The sequence below is a fragment of the Cucumis melo genome, unplaced genomic scaffold (assembly GCF_025177605.1).
Source record: "Cucumis melo cultivar AY unplaced genomic scaffold, USDA_Cmelo_AY_1.0 utg000834l, whole genome shotgun sequence".
NCBI lineage: Eukaryota > Viridiplantae > Streptophyta > Magnoliopsida > Cucurbitales > Cucurbitaceae > Cucumis > Cucumis melo.
In genome coordinates this window covers 30001-39134 of record NW_026124238.1, presented here as the reverse complement: position 1 = coordinate 39134, position 9134 = coordinate 30001, and positions in this window count along the sequence as shown.

The window sequence follows — 9134 nt, the reverse complement described above, 5'->3', positions numbered from 1 at the left end:
AGCAAATATGATTAAAACATTTATAGCTCCCACGTAAATAAGGAGTTGCGCAGCAGCTACAAACTGGGCGTTTGCTAGAATATAGAATAAGGATATAGAAACAAGAACCAGTCCCAACGAAAAAGCAGAATAAATGGAGTTGTTAAATAATAGTACTCCCATACTTCCTAATATAAGACCTGATCCCAACAAGACTACAAGAAAATCATGTATCGGTCCAGGCAAATCCATTATATGTAGTAAAAAAAGAGATAAATAAATCTAAATGTTTTTCATGACCTTATTGATCTGACCAGGAAAAAAAATGTATAATCAATTCCTAATTAAATATTAAGGGGTGTGAATTAATGTAGGTACAGTTATTCTATTAATCTTAGTCTTGATCTGAAAGAGTAAAGTAGATTGAAACTATATATTTCGAAATATATAGTTTCAATCTAAATTAAGCTACAATTCTCATGAATCAATAGTTTGGATTTGTAGGTAGTGACCAAACAAACAAAACGAAAGAAACCTCATGTCTTTAGATCAAAACAGAACCTTAGTAATTGTAAATTACTCTTTAATCAACAGATTGACTTATTTTAGACTTCAATTTGAGGCGAATTCGAATTCAAAATTGTTCTAATTGTATAATCATCAACTACTGACATTGGTAAACGACCCAAAGAAATTTGATTATAATTCAATTCGTGACGATCATAAGTAGAAAGTTCATATTCTTCAGTCATTGATAAACAATTTGTTGGACAATATTCAACGCAGTTACCACAAAATATACAGATCCCGAAATCAATACTGTAATTAAGCAATCGTTTCTTTCGAATATCCGTTTCCAATTTCCAATCAACAACGGGGAGATCTATAGGACATACACGAACACATACTTCACAAGCAATGCATTTATCGAATTCAAAATGGATTCGACCACGGAAACGCTCCGATGCTATTAATTTTTCGTAAGGATATTGAATAGTTACAGGCAAACGATTTGCATGGGATAAAGTAATCATGAAACCCTGACCAATGTACCTTGCAGCTCGTACTGTTTGTTGACCATAATTCATGAACCCAGTTACCATAGGGAACATATTATAATATCTCTAAAGAATTTTATGTTTGTTTCTTTCTCTTGTTTGAGCAAGTCGTGAATATAGAATATGGTATTCCTTTACAATGAAAAGAGTTGAAAAGATGTTGTTAATAATAGATTACCGAGAGATATAGGTAAAAGAAATTTCCATCCAAGATTTAATAGTTGATCTATTCTTAGTCGGGGTAAAGTCCATCTTGTTGCTATAGAAATGAACAAGAACAAATAAGTTTTCGCTAATGTAATAAAGATACTAATTGTCATTCCAAAGACTTCATACACTTTATTTATTTCAAATAGTTCATAACCTAATATGTATGGAATAGAGATATCCCAACCACCCAAGTAAAGAACAGTTACAAATAACGAAGAAACTAATAGATTTAGATAGGAAGCAACATAAAATAAACCAAATTTTATACCTGAATACTCAGTTTGATAACCCGCTACTAATTCTTCTTCTGCTTCTGGTAAATCAAAAGGTAATCTCTCGCATTCTGCTAAGGAAGAAATTAGAAAAATAACAAACCCTATAGGTTGACGCCACAAATTCCAACCCCAAAAACCATATTTTGATTGAGCCTCAACTATATCAACGGTACTAGAACTGTTAGATAATTATAGTCGGTAATAACATCACTGTTCTCATCGCTATTACAGAACCGTACATGAGATTTTCACCTCATACGGCTCCTTGAGGGCCTTAAATAAATCTAAGGAGCGTATCGGGATTATTTATCTTGTCTTGCTATGTTTTTTTTTGTAGAATACTATAAGATAAAAATATACTATAAGATAAAAATCTATCGTGTGTCCCCAAATTAACCCAATAGAATTCTGTCTGTTATAATAATAAAGAAAAAGGTTACTTCTGAATTGATCTCATCCTTTAAAAAAAATTCTTTGTTGAGTAATAACTTAATTCTTTACTAAAATACTATTTATTATAAATATCAATAACCCATTGTTTTCAATTACGAAAAAAAAAATTGGCTATTCCATTAGTTCATGAATTCGGACATGAATTCTATCTCTATGAATAGGGAGATAGGAAAGAAATGCATATAGTAATGGAGATAAGAAACAATAAAAAATATCTCTTTTTTTTTTTTTTTTGTAATTGGATTCTTTCCATTTTTTTTCGTTCCTATTCTTCTTTCTGAGAAAAAGGGTACTTACTCAATAAGGGATTATTTCGTTTCCGATAGTCATTTATTTAATGGGTGGATAGGCGTATACTCTGGATCGGAATCGTGGGGAGTACTGCCTGATCATTTCTACAAACTTAAAGCCCCAATTCGTATTCTTTTTATATTATGCATTTTGCAAAAATGTCCTTCTCTCTCTTTTGGTTTTGGATAATTTTGAAAATCTCCATTACTAATCCTTTGTATATCTTGGTGTTTCTAACCATCCACTCATTTTTGCTCAATCGGCTGTGTTATGGTAATACACATATGGTAGTACATAAAAATAATAGTGAAAACTCAATCCGGTTGATCTTTTGAGTCCGCTTCAAGACAGGATAACTAGTGACCCAATCTTGGGGCTCTCTTGCGCCTATATTTTTTTCTGCTTAACTCTTATACATAGAAAATGAGACTTAATATTTTGACTGCTAATTTTTATTTATATAAGCTGTTTTCTTTCACTCATATAACTATCTGATTTAGTTCATTAATCCGAATAATAAATATAAAAATGAGGATATCTATTCAATGCATTTCAACCCTTTTCTCGAAAAAAAGTGGGAGAAGTTTATGTCTCAACGAATCACACGTAGAGATATTGATAATACACATAGAGTTAATGGTATTTCATAACTAATTGATTGAGCAGCAGCTCGTAGACCACCTAAGAAGGAATATTTATTATTGGATCCATATCCTGACATAAGAAGTCCGATGGGAGCAACACTTGAAATGGCAATCCATAAAAAAACACCGATAGGTAGATCGGCTAAAACAAGGCGATAACCAAAAGGAATTACTGAATAGCTTAGTAAAATTGATATGACTGCTATCGATGGTCCCATACTGAATAAGCGAGTATCACCTCTAGATGGAAGCAGATTTTCTTTAAAAAGTAGTTTTGTACCATCTGCTAAAGCTTGAAGAACTCCCAAAGGACCAGCATATTCAGGTCCAATCCGTTGTTGTATTCCTGCGGATATTTCTCTTTCTAACCATACAATTACTAGTACGCCTATTGTGATTCCCAATACAGTAGTCAAAATAGGGACAAGTACCCATAGAATTCCATAGAATTCTTTTAAGAATTCCAATCTCGAAAAAGAATTGATATCTTGGACTTGTGATGTATCAATTATCATTTTAACGATCAACTTCTCCCATAATGATATCTATGCTACCTAGTATTGTCATAATATCAGCCAATTTCATTCTTTTAACTAACTGAGGAAGAATTTGCAAATTGATAAAACCCGGCGGGCGAATTTTCCACCTCCAAGGAAAACCACCCTGATCCCCTATCAAAAAAATGCCCAATTCTCCTTTGGGGGCTTCGACTCTCACATAAAGTTCTTGTTTCGCCAATTCAAAAGTTGGCGAAGGTTTTTTACTAATGAATCGATAGTCAAAGTCATTCCATTCCGGAGACCTTGCTCGATCAAAAGATCGTATTTCTAAATTTTCATAAGGTCCCCCTGGAATTCCTTCCAAAGCTTGTTGAATAATTTTTACGGATTCCGTCATCTCAGCAAGTCTGACTAAATAACGAGCTAATGAATCGCCTTCTTTTTGCCACTGAACTTCCCAATCAAATTCGTCATAACACTCATAACGATCAACTTTACGAAGATCCCATGGTATTCCGGAAGCTCGTAGCATTGGTCCTGATAACCCCCAATTTATGACCTCTTCTCCAGAAATAATACCTACTCCCTCAACTCGTTCTAAAAAAATAGGATTTTGTGTAATAAGTTTTTGATATTCAGCAACCGCTGTCAAAAAATAATCGCAGAAATCCAAACATTTATCTATCCATCCATGAGGTAGATCAGCCGCGACTCCCCCGATACGAAAAAAAATTATGCATCATTCTCATACCGGTGGCTGCTTCGAATAGATCATATACTAATTCTCGTTCTCTGAAAATATAGAAGAAGGGAGTCTGTGCGCCAATATCCGCCATAAAAGGGCCAAGCCATAACAGATGAGAAGCTATACGACTCAACTCCAACATAATTACTCTGATATAGCTAGCTCTTTTGGGGACTTGAATATTTCCCAACTGTTCTGGACCATTTACGGTTATTGCTTCTGTAAACATAGTAGCTAAATAATCCCAACGTGTTACATAAGGTAGATATTGTATAATTGTTCGGTTTTCTGCAATTTTTTCCATCCCTCTGTGTAAATAACCCAATATTGGTTCACAGTCAATAACATCTTCACCATCCAAAGTAAGGATGAGTCGAAGAACACCGTGCATTGAGGGGTGGTGAGGTCCCATATTGACTATCATGAGGTCTTTTCTTGTAGCCGGTCCATTCATAAGTTTTTCCTCGATTCATCTTTCCATGAATTGCTGAAAATTAAAATAAGTTCATAAAAATGCAAGATCTAATAAATCAAATAATTAAAAATTACTTTTTAAATTACTGAGTTTTTGACTCCCGAATATCCAATTGATTAATTAATTCTTTATAACGCATTTTATTTTTCTTTGATAAATAAGAAAGTAATCGTTGGCGTTTTCCGAGAATTTTACGTAGACCTCTTTGAGATAAATAGTCTTTTTTGTGCAATTCCAAATGTGAAGTAAGTCTTCGTATCTTATTGGTGAAACTGACTACTTGAAATTCAACAGATCCTCCATTTTCTTTTTTTTCTTCTTGCGAAATAACTGAGCTGAATGAATTTTTTACCATAAAATTAAATCTCCTTAGCCTTCTTTTTTTTTATAAATTATTATTGATCAGTAATAATAATGTTACTCGTTTTAATTTGATATACACAATAATCTTACTTTGATTAAGAATTTCTATTCTTTTTTTTTTTAATAAAATCTAGCAATCCCTTTTTTGAAAATTTCAGATAGGTATACAAAAGTCTGGTATATTTTTGCATGCACAAAAAATATTTAGACTGCAATTTTCAATTTAAAATGAAATAAGAATATTTTCTTGATTCATTTCTAAATCTAATAGATACGTCATTAAATTCAATTAATATCATCTATCAGAATCTAAGAGAGTGCCATATGTGTATTTCTTTGTCTTCATATACCATATAAGGTACGGGCAATATAGGAAAAATGTAGCATTAACTAATTTGCAATTGTGGATACATATGGATCCTTAGCATACTAAAACGACTGCTATTATTGGTATCAAACCAATACCGATTCATACAAGCTAAATCTTCTAATCGATAATTGGGCCAAAGAAAGAACTTTAATTTTTTTAGTTGATTTTGATATCTATCAAGATGTTTGCTTGTTTTATCTAAAACTTGATCATCTGTTTTCACCTTATTTCCATTGTAAAATGCTGTATTTCTCTGGATATCATTTTTATTCCCAGAATTGAAACAAATTAGAATTCTAAACTCTCTACGACCTCTAGGGGATAAGATATTTTCCGGAACAAGCAAATCATAATAATTGCTGGTTCTATTTTCAGTCATTTTTTGAGGTATTGCAATGGATTCAGCAAAACTCCTCTTATAAGGATAGCCTTTTTCTTGATATTTTTGATTAAATTGGTACTTATTCTTATGAACTAATGAAATACCTATGGTTTGAGACATAATAAATTTTCCATCATTTTTTACAGACAGACGAATGGGTTCTATAATAAGTATTCCAGTTCTAATTAATTCTGAAAGAATCAAGCCCTTCGAAGATAGCAGAATATCCAGACTCAGGTTGCCATTTTGAATAGAGGATATATAAATTTGTTTGGGATCTAGCAGTCTAACCAGGAGACAACATATTTTGATGTTATTGAAAATTTTTTTATTTACGTATGCCGAACCATCCCATCTGCATTGAACACGAAAATATTTTTTTAGTAACAACTCAAACTCCTTGCTCATCTTTTTCGCGTATTGGTTTTGATTTATACGTTTTCTCCTATCTGCTACCGCAGAATCTTCTTGAAGATTTTTTTTGTGGTTTGAGTGAACTGAGTCAAGATCCTCTTTGGCCACAGATTCCTTTTCTGCTTTATTTCCATTTTCTAATTCAAAAGTTTTTTCCTTCGCTGATAGAAAAAGAGATCCTTTTTTCTTTTCAATGAGTTTTTTTTTTTTACTAAAAATTTCATTTCCATTCAATTTTTTTTCATTTCCATTCAAATTAAAAAGAAGTGATTTGATTGGTATCAGCCATGGATTAATCTTATATGCATTATAAAGTATCAAAAATTCTGGAAAGACCCACCCACGTTTCAAATTCGATCTGGAACCACTTAGTATTTCTTCATTCATTCTCATCCAATCAAAAAAAGTTTGTTTTTTTTTGTTGGATCGGTTGCTTTTTTTATCTTGATTAATTGTCAGATAAAACAAATGTTTCTTATTTATTTTTTTAATTAGTTGAAAATGATTAACCCCAGTTTTAGTATTTTTTTTACTGTTCGTGTCAGCCTCAATATGGATCCAGGATCGAATATCGACCTTATTTTTAATAGAAAAATGCAGCATTCTCCAATCAAAATATTTTCTATCCATAGTTTTTTCCAGATCTATAATATCATCTTCTCGTAGATAATTATTGATAAGGATATCAGTCAGTATATCAATAAATTTACATTTATCCGTGTTGTACTTATAAGAACTTTCTTGATTATTTTTTACTTCTACTGGTAATTCAACAATATATGAATCTTTATTATCTTCATAATTAATAGATTTATATGATAAACAATCATATATATATTTTTTTATTTTCTTATCTTTTTTATTCGGTAATGAGTCGTCTATTTCAAAATGATTTTGTTTTTTGTAAGCAATTAATCGGTTTTTTTCATCTGAAAAACATTGGTTAAAATCTTTATTTTTACGATCTTGCTTAACTCTATTTCGCCATTTTTGGGGGAGTAATTTTGACCATCTAATCGGATATAAATCCAAGTTATAATGACCCCTTAACCAGTTTTTCCATTGATTTCTCATTCCAGAATTTTCAAGATTATTTTGTTTTAGGTCGGAATGTAATATTTCGTGTGCTCCAACAACTTCAACAAAATAATCCTCTATTTCATTCTTAAGAAAACGAGATGTTCCGTGATATTGAAAGACAGGTCTTAACTTAGATAAATTAATAATTTGTGTTTGTGATAATTTGTAAAATAAATATGCTTGCGACAAGTATGATAAGTCCAAAAAGATCTTTCCATTCTTATTAGTAATATTGGAAAGTGACTTTTTGATAGTTGAAATAAAGTCAATTATACTTTGATTTGTTTTATCAATTCTTTCTTGATTTGATTCATTATTGAAAATGGATTTAGTAAATTTTTTTTTTATTGATTCAATAAAAAGTTGGCCATTCCTCGGCATATTAATCATACGTTGAAAACATATACATAGATATTTTTCAACAAAAAAATTTAGAAAATGATGCGATTTACGAATTAATCGTACATTTCTTTTTTTTAATATCTTTAAAATATTTTTCTGAGATTCAAATATTTTATCATCATAACTTATTTTGTTAGGACTAATTTCTGTATTTAGCAACTCTTGTTTCGTGTCTTTTCTAATTTTTTCAATTTTTTTTAGTATGGTGTTTGTTCTATCAGTCAAATCTTTCATTTTTTTTTCTCTCAATGAAAAATTTGTCCAATCCATAGAACTAATTACAATGGACGAGTCTTGGATCATTCGATTACTTATTATCGAATTTTTTTCGTTTTTAGCTTGATTCAACTTGTATATTTCTTTCAATTGAAATAATGGAATTGGGGTTCTTTGTAAAAGTGCTTTTATTCCTTCTTTTATCTTTATAAATAAAATGTTTTCGGTGACCTCTTTTTTTTTTTCTTTTGAAAAATTTATAATTTCTTTGAAAATTTTTATAAACAACTTTGTTCTTAAAAGTCTTCCAATACACATCTTTGTCCAGTTTTTTAAATTTTTTGCTCTTTCGGTTATTAACTCGGGTTCAAAAAACGAAAGGTTTCTTGTGCCAGTACCAAAAGGAAGGTCAGTTTCCATTCCCAAAATTGTTAAAAAAGAAAAATCCCTTTTCTTTTTTATTGAATCAGGGGATTCTAACCTAGATTTGGGCCACGGTTTCAGACGAAAAGGAAATAAGATCTTTATTTGAATACCGTCTGTTAACCAATTTTTTGGAAATTCGTTTTCTGATAATGGAATACCATTATATGTGCACTTTATATGAATTTCTTTATTCCAATTTTGAAAATCCTCATACCAGTCAGGAACTGCAAATAATAGCATACGGGTAAGGTTTTTAGCTATTATCAATGAGGGTAAGACAATATATTTTCTAATAATTGATTGAGTTATTAACAAAGAACCTCTTATTACTTGAGCAAATCGAATGCTATCCCAGAGTTCTCCTATTTCTATACGTCTTTCTTCTAAGGTGCTTTTCAACAACTTTCTACTTTTTTGCATATTTTCGCTTCTCGTTTCTTCTCTATTATTCGAAATAGTCAATTCTGTGTTTGTCCATATCCAAGGTCTAAAAAGTTTTTTCATTAGACCAGGAATATCAAAAAAACGAGATTTGGCTACTCTGTCAAAAAAAAGAAAAGAATGTACACGTTTTTGAAACAGTTTCCCAATAAATGTTTTACGTCGTTGAGCACGCATAGAGCCTTTGATTAGCTCTCGACGAAAATCCGATTGGTAGGAATAGCGTATCAGAGAAATTTGATCTGAGTCCTCAGACTCATCAGTATAGTTGATATTAGTATTAGTAGGAATATTTCTAATTTTTTCGTTCGCCTTTTGCCGATCAGTAAGCTTATTCCTATCATTAAAAAGTATGACATTTTTGGCTCTTCTTGAACGAATTTGATGATCTTCCGGCATATCTTCGTCGT